Raw genomic sequence first — 22,667 nt, 5'->3', positions numbered from 1 at the left:
CTAGCTCAATGCCTGTCATGGCTTAGGTCCAAGTCTCAGACACTTAATCCCCATATGTCAACTTATGGGAAAAGGTTTCTCTAGATATTTCAGGGTAAATGCTTCACTGACGTCTGTGAACACTCAGTTTTGCAGCAATAATACAATATAATTCAAGAAATTTCTTTCCAAGTACCTTTCTGAAAGCATTCTTCATGTCCTTATTCCTGAGGCTGAAAATGAGAGGGCTGAGGAAAGGAGTGATGACAGTGTATGGAACTGCAATCACTGTGTCATCTCCTCCTGGTGCTCCTGGCTTCAGATAAACAATAGATGCAAAACCAAAGTGGATGATGACCACTGTGAGGTGGGAAGCACAGGTAGAAAAGGCCTTCTGCTTGCCCTCAGCTGAAGGGATCTTGAGGACAGTGGAAAGAATGAACACATAAGTGAGGATGATGACCAGGAAGGTGCCCATCAAACCTGACACTGACATCACTGTTACGATGAATTCCGTGAGTTCAGTATCTAAACAGGACAGCCTCACAACAGCTCGCATATGACAAAAGAAGTGTTTGACAAGATTGGGGTTGCAGAAAGAGCCCCTGAATATCAGTGCAGTCTCTATCACAGAGATAAAGAAGCCAACAACCCAAGCAGAGGCCACAAGTTTCCCACACATCATGTTGGTCATAAGCAAAGGATATCTGAGAGGATTGCAGATAGCCAGGAAGCGATCATATCCCATCAAAGTAAGAATCATACAATTAGTGCCACCAAGTCCCAAGAAGAAACACATTTGCAAGCCACAACCTATGGATGAAATGCTTCTGTTCTTGGCCAGGAGATCTGCCAGCATCTTGGGGATAATGGTCAGTGTGTAGCAGGTCTCAGAGAAAGAGAGTGCACTAAGGAAGAGGTACATGGGTGTGTGCAGATATCTGTCCACCCAAGTTAGACCCATAATGGCTAGATTACCTGTGAGGGTGGGAAGGTAGAGGCAAAAGAAAACCACAAAGAGGAATGTCTGTGCATGTGGATAAACAGAAAAGCCAACAAGAATGAACTCTTTCAGGACTGTCTGGTTGATCTTCATCATGTGAAGTTCTGAAATCCAAGGAAACAACATATTCAATTTTCCATTAATCTCTGTAGTTTTGGTGTGAATAAAACAAACGATCAAATTTGCAGTTACCAATTGATTTTATATTTCGTTTGGCAAAACAAGATGTATATGTAGGTAATATTTTTTCCAAATTGTCTGCTCATGTGTTTCTTCTTTATTAAGCCACCATTACTAATTACTTATTATGATTTTTTCTACCCTATTTTTTAAAGAAGTTTATTGGCTGATAGTACAAAAAGAACAAAAAATACTCTAATTGCTGTCCAGATGAAGGAAATTCATGTGCATAAGGGGAGTTACATTTGGATCTGATTCTAAATCATGAAAAAATTACCAAGTAGTTGATTGACAGAATCAGGATCTGACATAGAAACTTCTACTTATAATACTGTCTGTAATAGCTAATAAGTGAAGTTTGATAGTTGTTTGGAATTTGTGGACTGTATTTTAACAACGGCTTACAGTTATAACAGAAGATCAAAGTCATTACCTCTTCTTGAAGAAGACAGTTAGGTCCTGAAATACTAAAGGAAAAGAAATAGCAAGCTCCCTTTCCTCTCCTCTGAAGGACCCTTGGGATAAATTTTGCTTAAATAGTGTGTGGATGATGTTACTAAGCAGACATTTTATGCAACTACAGTTTAAGTGGCAAGAGACATTTTGTTCATTTCTTCAATGTAAAGCTCAGCATATGCAAAAAAAGACAAATTCTAGTGATTCTGTATATTTCTTGATAATTCTATGTCAGATTTAATCTCATCCTCTTTAAAATTCCATGTTTGTCCTTATAGTTAAATATTCCCTTATGTTTATATGACCTTGAACTATGTTTTTTTCTTAACCACATGCTATCATATTTAATAACTCATTTATAGAGCCTATATTTTGCCAAATTTGTTTGTATATTTATTCAGTTTACTCTTCAAACTGTATAGGTGAAGTGCCTAGGAGAAATATAAAATGTGTGGGGCAGCTGTAATTATTTTTAAAATTTACATTTTAAATTTATAAATTTAAATTTTATAATTTAAAAATTATTTTTTAAAAATACCTACTTTAAAAATAAGATTATCATATCTATGAAGTGTCACAATTGTAACTGGAATCAAGCTGTTTTAACCTTAGTGGTATATTATTCTCATTTATCAATGCTTTCACCTTAAAGAAAGAGACTATGAGTCATATAAGTCTGTAGTTCTCAGGGTGATAATATATATGGAGCATTTTAAGAAGATATTGATTTCCAATAAATCTTCAATGAGCAGGTTATTTTAAAAGTGTTGACTCTCAAAACAATGCTTGTTTTACTTTGTTATTCAGCACTGTATAACATATGATCTTGGGCACCGAGATGAACAGACTTTCCATGGTTCCTTAGATTTGGTTCAGGCAAAGATTAAGCATTTTCAGGGGAGAATCTTGCTGGTCACTGTGAATCAGAAGAGGCAGGAGGAAAATGGCCTAAATTACAAATGTTTTCATAAATAATTCACAATACATGGACTCTACCTTATAGGTTCCTTGGATTCTTTTGTCCTCTTGGACCTGACAAGACCTTTATTCTTTCATAGCCACACATGAGTCCCCTGACCTAATCTTGTCCATGAACCCTTTCATCTTTCCTGTTTCCCTCTCTCACTGTATCTACACTTTATCTGTGAGCAATTATCTCCAAAAAGTTAGACTATTTTTCTGTCTTCTTGCCTAAGAACTTATTGTGAGGGACAGTGTCTAAATGTTCCTTCAGTTTTTTCATGAGACCTTTCAGTAATCCTCTTCAGTATCCAAACTCCATGTGAGTGTCCTTCGCATCCAACTCCACATTTGCAGATCACTGTTTCATTTCTCTCTATAAGCATCTTTCTGAAGGATTCTAGCTGTTTAAGAACAAAATCTCCCCCAGTCAGAACATACTTGGCCTTTCTGTTGATCCCTAACATATTATGAAAAATTCTTTCCACCAGCAAAGCTATTTACACACTAAGGTTCTTAAATTCACATGACTCTTCACAATAACTCTATAAGAAACGCAATTATATGAATTGTGGAATTAAAAGATTCACTAAGTTCCCCAAAGGGAAAAAGTATATTAGCAAAATAAGAAGTTGTTTTAGTAGGTGACCTCCTTGGTGAAAAGCCTAAAACTTTTTCTGTCATACTACCTGCAAAACAGTGTGATTTCATACAATAGGCCATATTCTCTCCAATACAGCCCAGAAAGGTTGTTTTCAAAGTTTAAAGTTCAGAAGCATTTTGAAAATGCAAAGAATAATTGATACAAATTCCAGGCCGGGTCCTTTCTTATCTAGCTTTTACCCAATTGTGTAGTAAATATCTACTTGGCTAACCATCAGGAGTAAAATATGAATGTCAGAATCTCCTTCAACTTTTGGTATATTCTGAATGTGTGTGTATATGTGTAAATGTGGTAAAGTTACCATATCCCATCCAATTCTCAGTTCTCTCTGAAGTTATTGCTAATTCAACCTGTCTCAAATTTAGTTTGCCATATAGATCCACACTGACAAAAGAAATATATCTTTTTCAAAGTCAAAGAGAAATGGTAATTTGAAGAAAATGGTAGTGACAATTAGTCATGAAGAAAAGAGAGTCAAACCATCTAGAATAATTTCCTACCTTCTGTATTTTATCATGGCTCCAGTGCCAATTCAGTATTATAGTTATAGTCTTCCAAGAAAGTCTTCACATTGTTGGAAGTATGTTTTGTTCTTCACTCAAAACAGGCAAAGATCAATTTAGTATGAAAATTACTGGTCAAAGACTCTGGACTCTTAACTTTGTCACTGTTAGTTAAGTGACCTTGGGAAAGCCCTTGCATTTTCTGTTTCCCCACCTGGGAAGTGAAAAAAGAGATCCTGACTTTGTGTACATCAGTTTTCTATGGTTCCAGAGTTTTTGACATGACATATGAGGTTAGGCCACATCTGCAATGATCAGTTCCCAATACTCACTAAATTGCAGTGGCTTAGAGCCTTTACTTCTAATACTTTAGAGATATTACCTGATAATTGCCAGGGCTTGAGGTTCCTGAGCTCTAGAGGTTTGTTTGGTTCTGCTTAAGAGACTCTCAGGGATTTCTTTCTTCTTTCATCAGAAGGAGGAAAAGAACTTTCTCACTCAACTTTTTAATTTGCTCTTATTAGTTGCAGGACTTTGTGTAACACGTGACTAGTAAAACTTTTCTGGGAATCTCTGGGGATTTAAAACTTTCAGAGTTCATATTCTACCCATAACCAAGGCTTCCTGCTACTTCATTAGTTTTGTTTTATCAGAGAGGGAAGTCAACTGCATTTCTAGTATTCACTCCATTCACTTTTCCACTCACCATAAAAGCTTCTTTCCCTCTATTCATCAACTCCCTTCCTTTGTGGACAAAAGCTATTGCCTGCCATTTCAGTAAACAAAGAATATTGTCTGCCTTTCTGATAAACAGGGAATGTTGCTAACTATCATACTTTCAAGCTATTAGCCACTGAACTACAACCTAAGGGGAATGCAAAATGGTGAAAGGCAGGTTGCTGGTCCTTCCCATAGATAGAAAGACACTAAAATAATTGATTTTAGATGTCCTGTATTTTTGTGATTAGCAGTAATTTTTTGATGTTCAACTACATGTTTTCTATAGCAAAAAAACATACATATCCTGGCTTCTTCCTTACCTTTTGGGAAGTTGCACAGAGCTATCTGAAAAAGTGTATCCTGGCCTATCACCTTTAGAAAGGCCACTGAATAAAAAATTAATATGCTTAAATCAGAATTTATTTCTCTCATACAACAGTCTTGTGACAAGCAATCCACAATTTGCAAGGTTGATATGGTAACTTAGCTTCAAAAGGTTATACAAGCCCTTGAGAACTGGTGAATTGGTTCTGCCATCCTTAAGATAAGCCTTTCATTGCTGAGTCCATAGTATCTGGTTTTCTGTTCATAGCCATCAGTAAATCAGAAAGAGAGACATCATTCTTAAGGGATAAACCTAGAAGTTACACCTATCATTTAAGCTTATATTTTATTGGTCAGAACTTAATTACTTTGCCAAGCTTGGCAACAAAAGAGGCTAAGAATATAGAAACTACTGGATTTGACCATCTGTGTACCCTGCTATAATTTCAGAGGATTCTGTTATTAAAAATATTGAGAGAATACTTTCAATCACTTGCTATAGATCTACTCAGCTGACAGTTCCTTTTTGTGGTAGTTTTGGAATTTTTTTGTCTTTTTAGGAATCTGTCTATATCATCTAACTTATCTAATTTATTAGTCTGCAAATGTTCATAATATTTACTTATAATTCTTTTTATTTCTGGAAGTTCAGTAACTATCATTTCTGAGTCCCATAATTTAAATTATCTGAGGTTTTTTTTTTTTAGGTCTTGGTCAATTGAGCAAATGTTTATCAATTTTGTTGACCTTTTTGATCTCTTGTTAAAAATCAAAAGAAGCAGCTTTTAGTTTCATTGACTTAAAAGATTTTCTCTTATCCTACTATTTAAAATTTTTTCCTCTATTTTACTTCTCCCCTCTTCTATTTGCTTTAGGTTTACTTTGCTGTTCTCACAATGTCTTATAGTATACAATTATGTTGCTTATTTGCCATCTTTCTTCATTTTAAAACAGGTATATATCATTGTAAATTTCCTTCTAAGCACTGCTTTAGCTGAATCCCATAAATTGTATTATGCTGTGTCCTTATTTTTGCTCATCTCAAAGTGTTTTCTAATTTCTCCTATGATTTCTTTTCAGAACTGTTAGTCATTTAAGATTGCATTGCTTACTTTTCACATACTTGTGAATTTCCCGATTTCCTTGTGTTATTGATTTCTAATTTCACACCATTGTGATTCTAATTTCTCTCCATTTCTAATTTTCACTCCAAAATCCTACACACTTTATAGATTTGTATCCTTTTGACTTTATAGACTTGTTCTATGCCCTGTCATATGGTCTATCTATGTCCCGCGTACACTCTACAAGAATGTCTTCTCCACTGTTGGTTGTATCTGTTGGTAGATCTCTTTACATTTACACTGGGCTTCCCTGGTGGCTCAGATGGTAAAAGACTCTGCCTGCAGTGCAGGATACTTGGGTTCAACCCTTGGGTCAGGAAAATCCCCTTGAGAAGGAAATGGCTACCCACTCTAGTATTCTTGCCTGGAGAATTCAATGGATTGAGAAGTCTGGTGGGCTATAGTCCAGAGGGTTGTAAAAAGTTGGACACAACTGAGCAACTGACACACTTCACATTTACCCTACTTGAGTTTGTTGAGCTTCTTGGATGTGTAGATTTATTTTTCAATAAATTTGGGCAGTTTTCAGCCACTATTTCTTTAATTTTTTTCTGTTCCTTTCTCTTTTCTCTTTCTGGTACTCATTTAAATTTTGGTATATTTAATGGTGTCACACATTTCTCTGAATATACTTTTCTTTCATTCTTTTTTCTTTCTAATCTTTGAATTACATAATCATTATTAATCTAACTTCAGGTTCACCATTTTTTTCTTCAACCAGTTTAAATATATACATATATTTTTTCTTTTTTTTAATTTATTTATTTTAATTGGAGGCTAACTACCTTACAATATTGTAGTGGTTTTTGCCATACATTGACGTGAATCAGCCATGGGTTGAGCATATCTCAAACAATTTTTTAAAAAACTTTTACTGAAGAGTAGTTGATACATCCATGTTGCTACAAATGGCATTATTATTATTTTTTGTGGCTGAGCAATATTCCATTGTACATATATATCATGTCTTCTTTATCTATTTCTTTTCTGTTGGACATTCAGGTTGCTTCCATATCCTGGATATTGTAAATAGTGCCACAATGAACATTGTGAGGTTTACATCTTCTTAAAGTACGGTTTTCTCCAGGTGCGTGCTCAGGAGTGGAATTGCTAATAATATTGTAGCTCTATTTTTGTTTTTTGTTTTTTTTTAAAGGAAACTGTACTGTTCTTCATAGTGGCCACCATAAGAAATTCTTTAAAAAAATCTGTTACTGTACTTTTTAAATCAAGTATTTCCATTTGGGCTATCTTAAATTTCTATTTTATTTATTGGTATTATATCTGATCAATATTATTATGATACCTTTCTTTACTTCTTTATTTTTTTTTAGTCTTTAAATATATTTATTCAATAAAATGATGACTTTGAAGCTTTTGACTTTTCAGTATGTCATCTAGTCACACTCACAGGAAGTTCCTGTTGCTTGATTTCTTTTTTGGTAATATGTGATATATTTCTGCTTCTTTTCATGTATCTTATTTTTTGTTGTTGTTGTAAACTGGATATTTTAGATAATATATTGAAGAAACTTTGTTTATTGCCCCACCCCTTACACACACCTGGGCCCTATATTTGTTATTTTTTTATATATTTGTTTGGTGACTACCTTGATTATTTTAGTGAAATTTCTCCTTCCTAGCCTTTTACAGTGTTAGTTCCCTGATGTTGCTCATCAGGGGCAGAGTCTATGTTATGACCATGGTCACTCTGGGATGAATGGTTTTGTTAACACTCACTATGGCTGTCCTTTTCTTGGCCTTATGCACCTGTTAGCCTACTGAATGCTCTATTGTTTCAACCCTGCCCTAGAACATAAATCGTTCCATGGAAGAATAAAACAAAATTCAGTCTCCTATGAAGGAATGGGCTCTTTGGTAGGTCTGATGGTAAAAAATCTGCCTGCAATGGAGAACACCTGGCTTTGATCCCTGTGGGAAGATTCCCTGGAGAAGGAAATAGCTACCAGTATTCTTGCCTGGAGAATTTCATGAACAGAGGAGCATGAAGGAATAGTTTTTGAGGTCAGTGTTTAAGATTTTTTCTGTTTCAAAGAGGACTCTTAGCTATCCTTTTCCCCCTGTTTAAAGAGCTTTTTAAATGAGGCTGAGATATTGAAGTAGAGATATCTTGTCTGGGGACATTCAGCAACAATATGACTGAACCCTCTATGGGAACCCTTTATGGGAAGGGAGTCACTTGAGTGTGTAGACAAAGAATGTCTCTTGTCAATTCATTAAACAGAGGATGTTGTGGTCACCAAGCCATCAACCTCTGTAGCCACCCCATTAGTACACTCTGAGGGGAACTCAGGATGGAAATAAACAGGCCATCTAGTATCAGGAATTCAGCCATGGCAGCTACCCCTGATGGTGCACCCTAATGGAATTCAGGAAGGAGAAAAACAGAATACTGGCCCTAGATACTTAAGGTGCATATCAAAGGAATAATTTCCATGAGACTAAACTCTTTGATCTTCTCATACACAGAAACATTATAAATTCATTTACTCGAGGTGCCATTTTTCTATAATTAACAGAAATCTTTTGATATTCCAACTATCTTTTTTTGAATAAACTTCTATATATCCTGAGTACTCCCCTACCTCTTCAGAACAGGTAGAACAGCTACCTGAGAGCCTGTCTCTAAGGATTAAATCTTCCATATGTCTGCCAAATAAAACATACTTCTCAATTTTTAGGTCATGCTTTTTTTTTTTTTGTATTTGACAAGTACTCTCATATATCTCTGAAAGCCTTAAGCTATGTCATATCGTGAATGTGTGCCTTTCATAAGAAGAATGTGAGTAGCCTAGAAGGAAAAACTATATATTTTGTGCTTTTGTTTTCACTGTGGCTAGGGCAGTTTCTTGAATATAGTAAATCTCAATACATGTAGAAGAGAGAAATTAATACTATTCACAATTAGGTAAACATCAGAAGTCATTGATCTCCTATTTTATTCTTTCATTGATGTTATATTCTTTTTTGACAGGAGAGAATATCTTAACTGATTCCCGTTAAGGGACTTCCTTGGCATAAAGATTCAGAAAATCTAGTGAAACATTTTTCTGAAGTCCTTTAATTGCAAACTGTATCTTAGATAGTCAAAGAAACACATGGCCCAAGAGGGAAGAAAAAAAAAAAGGTTAATATATACAGTGAATTATGTAGCTATAGTTATTCACTTTTATTATTATGTACTAATATACTGTATGAGCTTCCCATGTAGTGTTAGTGGTAAAGAACCCACCTGCCAATGCAGGAGACATAAGAGATGCAGCTTGATCCCTGGATTGGGAAGATCCCCTGCAGGAGAGCATGACAACCCACTCCAGTATTCTTTCCTGGAGAATCCCCACGGACAGAGTAACCTGGTGGACTACAGTCCATAGGGTCAGAAGAGTTGAATATGACTGAAGCAACTTGGTATACATGCAATACTATATGGGTTTACTACAAGTCATTTATCTATTCTAATATTGGTGAAAATTTGAGTAATTTTAAACTTTGGTTTATTGCAAATATCTCTTCTATGAACACTATTTTTATACCTCATGGTACATGTATGCATACAATTATCTAGGGTGTGAGTCCAAGAGTAGAAAAGCTGGACCATAGGGTATGAGTATCTTCAAAATAAGTATACAATAACAAAGTATTTTCTAAAGTGACTGAACTATATACTAAATATATACTCTCACTAGGAACATACAAGAGTTCTTGTTATATCACACTTCATCAGCACTTGGTAATCCATCTTTTTAATTTTACCCATTGAAGTGGATATGCTGTGATACCTAACTGGAGCTTTAATATCCATTATCATGCTTACTAACAGAAGAAGCATCTTTTCATAGGCTTATTGCATACTTGGATATTTTCTTTAATGAAGGATCTAGTCATATCTCTTGAACATTTTTTATATTGTTTGGATTGTCTATTTGTTTGTTTAAGTTTATTTTTAGTTGGACAATAATTACTTTACAATGTTATATTGATTCCTGCCATACAACAACATGAATTGGGCATAAGTAAACATATGAACCTCCATCCCACTTCCCAACCCATCCCACCACTCTAGGTGGGATGTCACAGAGTACCATATTGAACTCCCTGTGTTATACAGCAACTTCCCATTAGCTATCTATTTTACATATGGTAAGGTAAGTTTTGGACTTCCTTGGTTGCTCAGATTGTAAAGAATCTGCCTGCAATGCAGGAGACCCCAGTTCAATCCCTGGGTCAGGATGATCCCCTGGAGAAGGAAATGGGGACCCACTCCAATATTCTTGCCTAGAGAATACCATGGACAGACCATGGGGTCACAAAGAGTCAGACACAATTGAATGACTAATGCTCACTTCTACACTACAAGGTATGTTTCAGTGCTACTCTTTCAATTCATCCCACCATCTCTTTCCACTGCTGTGTCCACAAGTCTATTCTCTATGTCTATGTCTCTATGAATGTCCTGCAGATAGGTTCATCAGTGCCATTTTTCTAGATTCCATATATATGCATTATTGTATGATATTTTTTCTCTCTTTTTGATTTACTTCACTCTGTATAACAGTCTCTAGGTTCACCCATCTCACTAAAACTGATTCGAATTTGTTCCTTTTTATGGCTGAATAATATTCTATTGTATATATACATATATGTGTATGTGTGTGTGTGTGTGTGTGTGCACATATACCATGTCTTCTTTATCCATTCATCTGTCAGTGGATATCTAGGTTGCTTTCAGATCTGGCTATTGTAAATAGTGCAGCAATGAACACTGGGGTACATGTGTGCTTTTGAACTGTGATTTTTCTCAGGGTATATGCCCAGTAGTGGGATTGCTAAATCAAGTGATATTTTTATTCCTAGTTTGTTAGGGAATCTCCATACTGTTTCTCCATAGTGGCTGTACCAATTTACATTCCCATCAACAGTGCAAGAGAGTTCCCTGTTCTCCACACCCTCTCCAGCATTTATAAATATTTTGGTGATGGTCATTCTGACTGGTGTGAGGTGGTACCTCATTGTACTTTTGATTTACAATTCTTTAATAATGAGCAATATTGAACATCTTTTCAAGTGTTTGTTGTCCATCTGCATGTCTATTTTGGAGAAATGTTTGTTAGGTCTTCCATCCATTTTTTGATTGGGTTGTCTGTTTATTTGGCATTGAGCTGCATGAGCTACTTCTGTATTTTGCAGATTAATCCTTTGTCAATTGTTTCATTTGCTATTATTATTCTAAGAGTTGCCTTTTCATATTATTTAGAGTTTCCTTTGCTGTGCAGAAGCTTTTAAGTTTAATTAAGTTTTACTTGTTTATTTTTATTTCTATTACTCTAAGAGGTGAGTCAAAGAGAATCTTGTGGTGATTTATGTCAAAGAGCGTTCTGCTTATGTTTTCTTCTAAGAGTTTTATAGTTTCTGGCTTTACATTTATATTTTTAATCAATTTTGAATTTATTTTTGTGCATGGTGTTAGGAGAGGCTTCACTGGCAGCTCAGTGGTAAAGTATCTGCCTGGAATGCTGGAGCAGCTAGTTCTATCCTTGGGTCTGAAAGATCCTCTGGAGAAGAAAATGGCAACCTACTCCAGTAACTTTGTCTGAAAAATCCCATGGACAGAGGATCCTTGTAGAATAAGGTCCATGGGGTCACAAAAAGTTGAACACAACTGAGTGACTAAACACTAGATGGTGTTAGGAACTTTTCTAATTTCATTCCTTTACATGTAGCTGTCCACTTTTCCCAACACCACTTATTGAAGAGGCTGTCTTTTCTCCATTGTATATTCTTGCCTCTTTTATCAAAGATAAAACGCCCTAAGTGCATGGGTTTATCTCTGGGCTTTCTATCTTGTTCCATGATCTAGATTTCTGTTTTTGTACCAGTACATACTGTCTTCATGACTGTAGCTTTGTAGTGTATAGTCTGAAGTCAGAAAGGTTGATTCTTCGAGTTACATTTTCCTTTCCAAGATTGCTTTGGCTATTCACGTCATTTGTATTTGCATAGACATTGCAAAATTTTATTATTCAAGTTCTATGAAAAACGATGTTGTCAATTTGATAGGGATTACACTGGATCTATAGATTGCTTTGAGTGGTATAGTCATTTTCATATTATTGATTCTTTCAATCCAAGTAAATGATATATCTCTCCATATGTTTGTATCATCTTTGATTTCTTTCATCAATATCTTATAGTTTTCTGTATACAGGTCTTTTGTCTCCTTAGAGAGGTTTATTCCTAGGTATTTTATTCTTTTTGTTGCAATAGTAAATGGGATTGTTTCCTTAATTTCTTTTTTTTGCTTTTTCATTGTTAGTGTATAGGAATGCAAGGGATTTATGTGTATTAATTTTATATCCTGAAACTACTAAATTCCTTGATCAGCTCTAATAATTTTCTGGTGGAATATTTAGAGTTTTCTTTGTATAATATCATGTCATCTGCAGACAGTGAAATTTCCCTTCTTTTCTAGTCTGTGTTACTTTTCTTTGTTTTTCTTCTCTGATTGCTATGACTAGGACTTCTGAAATTATGCTGAATCAACAGTGGTAAGAGTGGGCACCTCTTGTTCCTGATCTTAGAGAAAATGCTTTCAGTTTTTCATCACTGAGAATGTATTCTGTGAGTTTGTCATATATTGCCTTTTTTATATTGAGGTAGGTTCCTTCTATATCCATTTTCTAGAGATTTTTTTTTTATCATAAATGGGTGTTGAATTTTGTCAAAAGATTTTTCTGCATCTACTGAGATGATCAAATAGTTTTTATCTTTCCATTTTTTGTTTGTTGTATGACATTGATTGATTTCTGTGTATTGAAGAATTCTTGCATCCCTGGGATAAGTCCTACTTGATCATAGTGTATAACACTTTTAGTGTGTTTTTGGATTCTGTTTGCTAGAATTTTGTTGAGGATTTTTGTATCTACATTCATCAGTGATACTGTACTGTAATTTTCTTTTTTGTCATATCTTTGTCTGGTTTTAGTATCAGGGAGATGGTGGCCTCATAGAAAGAGTTTGAGAGTGTTTCTCCCTCTGCAAATTTTTGGACAAGTTTGAGAATAATGGGTGTTAACTCTTCTCTAAACATTTGATAGAATTTGCCTGTGAAGTCATCTGACTCTGGGCTTTTGTTTGTTGAAAGATTTGTGATTGTAGTTTCAATTTCAGTACTTGTGATTTGTCTATTCATGATTTCTATTTCTTCCTGGTTCAGTTTTGTTAGATTGTATTTTTCCAAGTATTTGTCCATTTTATTGGCATATAGTTGCTCATGATAGTCACTTCTGCTCCTTTGATATTGTTCTGCTACTTTCATTTTTCTTTTCTTTTCTTTTTTTAATATGTTCTATGAATTATGGGATCCCAGTTCATTGCCCTGAGATCAGGTGTGAGACCCTGTGGCAAGAACACTGAATTCGAACTGCCAGAGTGATAGAGAACTTCAGGCCCCAGGGAATAGTATTTGGAGTGAGGTATCTTGGATATTCACATGTCAACACCAAGACTCAGATCTACTCACCTGACTGCACACTCTACTGCTAGAAACCTCAGGCCAAATAATTAATAAAGCACAGTCCATCAAAAAAAAAAAAAGAAAAGAAAAGAAATGGCAAAAATACATGTTACAGATGAGGAAGCAAGATAAAAATCTACAAGACCAAACAAATGAAGAGGAAATAGGTAATCTGTATGAAAAATAATTTAGAGTAATAATGGTAAAGAAATTTCAAAATATCAAAAATAGAATGGAGAACATATAAGAAATATTACCACATTTAACAAGGAGCTAGAAGAAATAAAGAATAAACAAACAACAATGAACAGCATAATTACTGAAATTAAAGACACTCTAGAAGAAATACCTAACATAATAATTGAGGCAGAAGAACAGATAAGTGAGTTGGAAGATAGAAATAACTGCTGAGGAGCAAATAAAAAAACGAATAAAAAAAAGTGAGGGCAGTCTATGAGACTTCTGGGGCAATATTAAATACACCAACATTTGAATTATAGGGGCCTCTGAAGAAGAAAAGTAAAAAAATGGTATGAGAAAATATTTGAGGTGATCACAGTGAAAAATTTCCCTAACGAGAAAGGAAATAGTCACTCAAGTCAAGGAAACACAGAAAGTCTCACACAGGGTAAAAAAAGAGAAATATGCCAAGACACATATTTAAAACATAGAAGCAGCATGTGTGCTTAGTCACTAGTCATGTCTGACTCTTTATGACCCCATGGGCTGTTGCCCACCAGGATCATCTGTCCATGGGATTCTCCAGGCAAGAATAAGGGAGTGGGTTGCCATGCTCTCCTCCAGGGGATCTTCCCAACCCAGGGATGAAACCCAGGTCTCCCGCATTGCTGGTGGATTTCATTACTGGTGGATTCTTTACCATCTGAGTCACCAGTGAAGCACAGAAACAGAATGAGAAAAGAAAAAAAAAATAACATGCAAAGGAATCCTTATAAGATGATCTGCTGACTTTTCAGCAGAAACCATACAGGCAAGAAGTGAGTGGCAGAATCTATTTAAAGTGATGATTGGGAAAACCCTACAGCTAAGACTACTGTACCCATCAAGGATGTCATTCAGATTTGATGGTGAAATCAAAAGCTCTACAGGCAAACAAAAGCCAAGAGAATTCAGCATTACCAAGCCAGCCTTACGATGAATACTAAAGGAACTTCTCTAGTTAGGAAACATAATAGAAGAAAAAACCCACAAAAACAAACCCAAAATAATTAAGAAATGGTCATAGGAACATACATATCAATAATTACCTTAAATGTTGATAGATTAAATGTCCCAGCCAAAAGACACAGATTGGCTGAATGGATACAGAAATAAGATCTCTTATGGATGTATATGCTGCCCACTAGAGATCCACTTCAGACCTAAGTACACATATAGACAGAAAGTCAGGGATTGAAAAAAATATTTTATGAAAATAGGAATCAAAAAATACAGAAGTAACAATAATATCAGACAATATAGACTTTAAAATAAAACTGTTATAAGATATAAGAAAGGATGCTAAATAATGATCAATGGATCAATTGAAGAAGAAGAAATAACAATTATAAATATTTATGTACCCAAGATAAGAGCTCCTCAATACATAAGGTAAATGCTAATAACCACAAAAGGAGAAATAAACAGTAAGACAATAATAATAGGGGACTTTAACACCCCACTTACACCAATGGACAGATCATTCACACAGAAAATTAATAAGGAAACAAAAGTCTTAAATCATACATAGGACCAGATGAACCTAATTGAGAACTTCAAGGGAAAGTGAAAGTGAAAGTGGCTCAGTCAGAAAAGGGCAGAGAGAGTGTCCCCTGCTAGTTTTAGCAAGGGATTTCTATACTCTTTCAAATGATTACTGACAACAGATCAAAAGACTGTCTCAACTTTGTAAGGTCTTACCAGATCCACTCCCGAAACATCTTGAGATAACAGGATTAGCCAGAAGGAACAGGTTCCTGTTAAGAAGGAGAAACATGCCTTCAAGCAAGATCCATTGTTGTTATAGAATCATTAGTACACAGCATAAGGAAAAACATACCCTTGAGCAAGATCTGTTGTTTTGTTGTGTAATCATTAGTTCTGGGCTTAAAGAAAGTTGTTTAGTCACTCTGTCCTGTCCAACTCTTTGCTACCCCATGGACTGCAACACACCAGGATTCCCTATCCATCACCTACTCATGGAGCTTGCTCAAACTCATGTCTATCAAGTCAGTGATGCCATCCAAACATTTCATCCTCTGCCATCCACTTCTTCTCCTGCCTTCAATGTTTCCCAGCATCAGGGTCTTTCCCAATGAGTCAGTTCTTAACATCAGTTCTTGATCAAAGTATTGGAGCTTCAGCTTCAGAATCAGTCCTTCCAATGAATTTTGAGGACTGATTTTTTTAGGACTGACTGATTTGATCTCCCTGCAGTCTAAGGGACTCTCAAGAGTCTTCTCCAACACCACAGATCAAAAGCATCAATTCTTCAGCACTCAGGTTTCTTTATAGTCCAACTCCATATATGACTACTAGAAAAACCATAGTTTTGACACGAGGGAGCTTTGTTGGCAAAATAATGTCTTTTCTTTTCAATATGCTGTCTAGATTAGTCATAGCTTTTCTTCAAGGAGCAAGTGTCTTTTAATTTAATGGCTGCAGTCATCATCTGCAGTGATTCTAGAGCCCAAGAAAATAATGTCTATCACTGTTTCCATTGTTTCCCCATCTATTTGCTATGAAGTGATGGGACCAGATGCCATGATCTTCGTTTTTTGAATGTTGAGTATCAAGGTAGCTTTTTCAGTCTCCTCTTTCACTTTCATCAAGAGGCTCTTTAGTTCCTCTTTGCTTTCTGTCTTAAGTGTGATGTCATCTGTGTATGTGAGGTTATTGATATTTCTCCCTGCAATCTCCCTGATTCCAGCTTGTGCTTCATCCAGCCCAGAATTTAACATGATGTATTCTGAATATAAGTTAAATAAGCAGGGTGACAATATACAGCCTTGACATAGTCCTTTCCCAATTTGGAATCAGTCCATTGTTCCAAGTCTGGTTCTAAGTATTGCTTCTTGACCTGCACACAGATTTCTCAGGAGGCAGTAAGGTGGTCTGGTATTCCCTTCTCTTTAAGAATTTTCCACAGTTTATTGTGATCCACACAGTCAAAGGCTTTGGCATAGTCAATAAAGCAGAAGTAGATGCTTTACTGAAACTCTCTTGCTTTTTCTATGATCTAAAGGATGTGGACAATTTGATCTCTGGCTCCTCTGCCATTTCAAAACCTAGCTTGAGCATATGGAAGTTCTCAGTTCATGGAGTGTTGAAGCCTTACTTGGAGAATTTTGAACATTACTTTGTTAGCGTGTAAGATGAGAGCAATTGTGTGGTGGTTTGACCACTCTTTGGCATTGGCTTTCTTTTGGACTGGAATGAAAACTGACGTTTCCAGACCTGTGGCCACTGCTGAATTTTCCGAATTTCCTGGCATATTGAGTGCAGCACTTTCACGGCATCATCTTTTAGGATTTGAAATGGCTCAGCTGGAATTCCATCACCTCCACTAGCTTTGTTCATAGTGATGCTTCCTAAGACCCACTTGACTTCAGACTCCAGGATGTCTGGCTCTATGTGAGTGATCACAGCATAGTGGTTATCTGGGTCAATAAGATCTTTTCTGTATAATTCTTGTCTGTATCATTTCCACTTCCTTTTAATATCTTCTGCTTCTGTTAGGTCCATACCATTTCTGTCCTTTATTGTGCCCAATTTTGCATGAAGTGTTCCCTTGTTATTTCTAATTTTCTTGAAGAGATCTCTAGTCTTTCTCATCCTATTGCTTTCCTCTGTTTCTTTGCACTGATCACTTAGGAAGGCTTTCTTACCTCTCCTTGCTATTCTTTGGAAGTCTGCATTCCGAAGAAAGTTAGTCTCAGGCAAAAGAGATTGTCTATAACAACACAGAGCTTAAGAACCAACAGCTTATGTGACTAAGACAAAGGAATATGGAAAAACATTGTCCCTTCCTCCTCCTTGAGTGCCCTGGATGCCTTACTAAAGTACCTAAGAATTTTCTTTCTCAGTATCAAACATCTTTTATGACCATAACACTTCAGATTATATATCAGGAAAAAAGTGTAAAACACAAATGCAGGCTAAACAGCATAATTTTCAAATAACCCAGAGGTCATTGAAAACATCAGAGAAAATTAAAAAACTTCTAGAATCAAATAACATGAAAACATGATGACCCAAAACCTATGGGGTGCAGCAAACGCAGTTCTGTCACCCTGCTTATTTAACTTCTATGCAGAGTACATCATGAGAAACGCTGGGCTGGAAGAAACACAAGCTGGAATCAAGATTGCCGGGAGAAATATCAATAACCTCAGATATGCGGATGACACCACCCTTATGGCAGAAAGTGAAGAAGAACTAAAGAGCCTCTTGATGAAGGTGAAGGAGGAGAGTGAAAAAGTTGGCTTAAAGCTCAACGTTCAGAAAACTAAGATCATGGCATCTGGTCCCATCACTCCATGGGAAATAGATGGGGAAACAGTGGAAACAGTGTCAGACTTTACTTTTTTGGGCTCCAGAATCACTGCTGATGGTGACTGCAACCATGAAATTAAAAGACGCTTACTCCTTGGAAGGAAGGTTATGGTCAACCTAGATAGCGTATTTAAAAGCATTACTTTGCCAACAAAAGTCCGTCTAGTCAAGGCTATGGTTTTTCCAGTGGTCATGTATGGATGTGAGAGTTGGACGGTGAAGAAAGCTGAGCGCCGCAGAATTGATGCTTTTGAACTGTGGTGTTGGAGAAGACTCTTGAGAGTCCCTTGGACTGCAAGGAGATCCAATCAATCCATCCTAAAAGAGATCAATCCTGGGTGTTCATTGGAAGGTCTGATGTTGAAGCTGAAACTCCAATACTTTGGGCACCTCATGCGAAGGGTTGACTTATTGGAAAAGACCCTAATGTTGAGTAGGATTGAGGGCGGGAGGAGAAGGGGACGACAGAGGATGAGATGGTTGGATGGCATCACCAACTCGATGGACATGGGTTTGGGTAGACTCCGGGAATTGGTGATGGACAGAGAGGCCTGGCGTGCTGCAGTTCATGGGGTCGCAAAGAGTCGGACACGACTGAGCGACTGAACTGAACTGAACTGAAACGCAGTTCTAAGAGGGAAGTTTACAGCAATACAAGGCTACCTCAAAAAACAAGGTGAGAACATCAAATAAAAACCTAACCTTATACCTAAAGCAACTAGGAAAACAATAAGAAGAAGAACAACAACAACAAAAATCCAAAGTTAGTATAAGGAAAGAAACCATAAAGATCAGAGCAGAAATAGTTGAAAGAGAAATAAAGGGTAAAATAATAAAGATCAATAAACTTTAAGAAAAGTAAAATTGACAAACCATTAGCCAGACTCCACAAGAAAAGAAGAAGTCTCAAATCAATAAAATTAAAAATGAAGACGTTACAACAAACAACACAGAAATCTCTCTCTTTTTTTTTTTCTATTTTTGGAAAAGAGCTTATACATAGCAGGTAAGGACCTTTTGCCAATGATAGATGTGGCATATATTTTCTCTCATTTTGTGGATCTTTTTGTTTAATCATTATCAGATAAAATATAGATACAGAAAATCAGTCAACAAATGTATAGTTTAACCATTTTTGCATGTGTGTGAGGCAAACATCTCCATAATTACTACTCAAGATGAAGAAAAAGAACGTTATCAGCCAGGTATTTCTTTTTGTATGCCTCTGTACTACAGACTCCACCCTCCAAGCACAATCACTATCCTAAATTGTGTATTAATCATTTTCTTAAATTTCATTTTAAGTTTTATGCGTCTTGCTTCTGCATTCATACTTTTTTCAATTAACTAAATTTTTTAAATTCAATTTAATTGTTTTAATTTTGAATTAAGATTTCTATTTCCAGTGTAATCTTTCCTAACATAATGATATTTCAAAGATGTTCTATCAGTATTTCAAAGTTTTATTATTCTACATTTCAAATTTAGGTTTTGACATAATGCAATGCATTGTCTTGTTGTTTATGGAGGCAGATTTTGTTTTTCTCATATGGACAGACAATTTTCATAGATTGAGTTTTCAAAAAGTCTGTTGTTTTCTCATTTCTCTGCAGTTTTATTTTTCATAAAGCAAGTGCTCAGGTGTGCATGTGAATTTAGAAGCTCTTTCTTCTATTCTCTTTGTGTGTTTGTCACCTGTGCCTATACCACACTTTATTTGTGTGTCTTGATATTAAAAAAAAAAAATCATGCTAAGTTGTTCTTAAAAAAATCTTGGCTATTAGTAAATCCACATAAAGTTCAAATTACCTCATACTTTTCACTTATAAAAAACAAAACTATTGGAATTTCCACTGGGATTTCTTTGAAAGATAGATTTTTATGGAAAGAATAGACATCTATACAACAGTGAGTCTTCTAACTGATGAAATGGCTTATCTCATCATTTATATAGTTATTTAAAAAATTATTTTAGTAATGCTTTACACTTTTGCCTGTAGAAACTTTGCATGTCTTATTGATTCTATTCCTAGGGCTTTGATATTTTTTAAGTCCAATATAAGATGTATTTTTAAAATCATATTCCTATTGTTAATTTAAGGAAACACCATTGATTTCTTTATGTACCATGTATTCAACAATACACTGATTATTAATTCTAAAATTTAATCAAAATGTTGCTTCAGATTTTCTCTCACACAAAAACATATAATACATAAGAATTGATGTTTTTCTGTATAGTCCTTGTGTCTTTTTTTCTTCCTTTGCTTCACTGACTCTCTAGAATAGTATGTAATAGAATTCATGACAGAAGACTTTATTTTCTTGTTTCTAATTGAACTTGGACAGATTTAAATGCTCTATCATTAAGTAAGAATTTCTACAAACTTTCTTAAGAAACTTCCTTTAAATCCTATTATACTAAGACATTTTATTATCAAACTACAGACTAAATTTTGTCAAAAGGTTTACTACACCAATTATGATAATGTGTGTGTGTTAAGTCACTTCAGTCGTGTCTGACTCTTTGCAACTCTACGGACTTTAACCCATTAGGCTCCTCTGTCCATAGGATTCTCCAGGCAAGAATACTTGAGTGAGTTGCCATGCCCTCCTCCAGGGGATCTTCCCAACCCAGGGATCAAACTCGTATCTCTTATATTTCCAGCATTGCCAGTCAGGTTCTTTACCACTATTGCCACTTGGGAAGCCCATTAACAAGATTAATATTACTTCTCTGGTGTCTCAGATGGTAAAGAATTTGCCTGCCAATGCAAAAGACGCTGGCTTAATCCCTGGGTCAGGAAGATCCCCTGGAGAAGGAAATGGCTTCCACTCCAGTATTCTTGCCTGGGAAATCCCATGGACAGAGGAGCCTGGCAAGCTACTGTCCATGGGGTCACAAAGAGTCAGACCTGACTGAGCGACTAATCACAGCACAGCACACACATTCTGATAATGCAGTAAAACCATATTCATAGATTTTCAAATTTGGCAGCCTTGCATTTCTGGACTAAATCCAACTTGAGTAATATTTATGGTTTGGTAATACTTTACTTAAGAGTTTTACATCTTTGTTTCTGAGACAGATTTCACGATTTAGTATCTGAATTACTCTGCTTCAAAAGATGAGATTGGAAATGATTACTTTTTTCTATTCCATGAAATATTTTGTGCAATTTTGATATGATTCTCATGATTGGGAATTTTAGTTTGGCCAAATCTGTTAGTGAAACTAAAAGACCAAGAGGTTTTTGTTTTTCAATGTGAAGTATATTAAAATTCAATTTCTTGAAAATTAAACATTTCTCCATATGTAACTTTGATATGTACTTTATAGGAATTTCCACTTATGTAAATTCTCAGTTTTTTTTCATGAATTCATTCACAGCACTTCCTTATCTTCAATGTCTCTATGATCTGAAAAACACCTAGATTTTCATCATTGTATTTTCTGTCTTTGTTTCTTCATCAGTCTCACCAAGGAATAATCTAATTTATTAATATTTTCAATATTTCCATCTTTAACTTTTTTGTATACCACTCTATTGTATGATGGTTTAGTCGTTAAGTAGTGTCCAACTCTTGTGACCCCACGGACCGTAGCCTGTCAGGCTTCTCTATCCATGGGATTTGCCAGGCAAGAAAACTGGAATGGGTCACCATTTCCTTATCTAGGGAATCTTCCCAGTCCAGGAATCAAACCCAGGTCTGCAACATTGCAAGCACTTTCTTTATGTAATGAGCCACCAGGGAGGACCATGCAGGTGCATTTTTTACACTCTATTGTATACTACTATTTAATTAATTTCTGGTCTTTTTAATTTTTTCCTTTACAATATTTTTGTGTTTATTTCTTTACTAAATTTTTATGTTTAGCTATTTCTTTACTTGATATAAATATTTATTAATTGGCAAACTAAGCTTTCTAATATGCATTTTGTGGGCTGTACATTTCCATCTAAATACTAAAAGCTGTGTCCCAAAAACCTTGACCTGTAATATATTTATTTCTTCCAGTTCAAATCACTTTTTCTAATACTTATAGAACTTATTTGATTTGTCAAATGAGAAAAGTCACACAGATTACAAATTACATTTTATTTGGGAACTTTACTGAGAACTATATACCAGGGCACAACCTCTCAGATAGCCTGAAAAACTATTCCAAAGAGTTAAGGGAGGAGCCAGCATATATAGGGAGTTTTTGCTAAAATAAAACATGTGATTGAACATCAAAATATTACTGTTGATCACAAAAGATAGTCATCTCAAGTTAATGAGTTTAGTTATTTTATAGGTAGGGAAAGATGCAAAAGTCTGGGCTCTTGAAGTTTTTCCTTTGATATGCAACTAAACAGTCTATGGTTGATTTTCTGTTTTACCCCATCTTCAGTTTTCCTCAGGGTGTACCAACTAGGTAGCTGCAGTGGCTGATGGTTTGATGCCAAACAACCTTCATTGTTTAATAGAATGGCAGACAACATTATTTTGCAGACAGCACCTCTTCTTAATTATACATTTGACTAATATTTGGGAGGCATTTCACGACCAAATTAAATCAAAACATTAAGAAGGCTCACCCTAAATCAGATGAGGATTCTGTTGATAAGTTCCACAAAATTACTAATTTTGGGATTCAGTTCAGTTCAGTCACTCTGTCTGA

The 22,667-nt window shown here is 35.6% G+C and overlaps 1 pseudogene; it reads right to left on the bottom strand.

Moving 5' to 3' along the window:
* Nucleotides 1-123: 123 nt before the first annotated feature.
* LOC145504625 (olfactory receptor 10X1-like) lies at nucleotides 124-1,078 on the bottom strand (annotated as a pseudogene).
* Between the last annotated feature and the right edge of the window lie 21,589 nt (nucleotides 1,079-22,667).

The sequence above is a fragment of the Giraffa tippelskirchi genome, chromosome 5 (genome assembly GCF_054371585.1).
Source record: "Giraffa tippelskirchi isolate mGirTip1 chromosome 5, T2T-mGirTip1v1.2.pri, whole genome shotgun sequence".
Lineage (NCBI taxonomy): Eukaryota > Metazoa > Chordata > Mammalia > Artiodactyla > Giraffidae > Giraffa > Giraffa tippelskirchi.
Note: the sequence above shows the minus strand (reverse complement) of the source record. Positions and strands in the feature narration are given on the sequence as shown.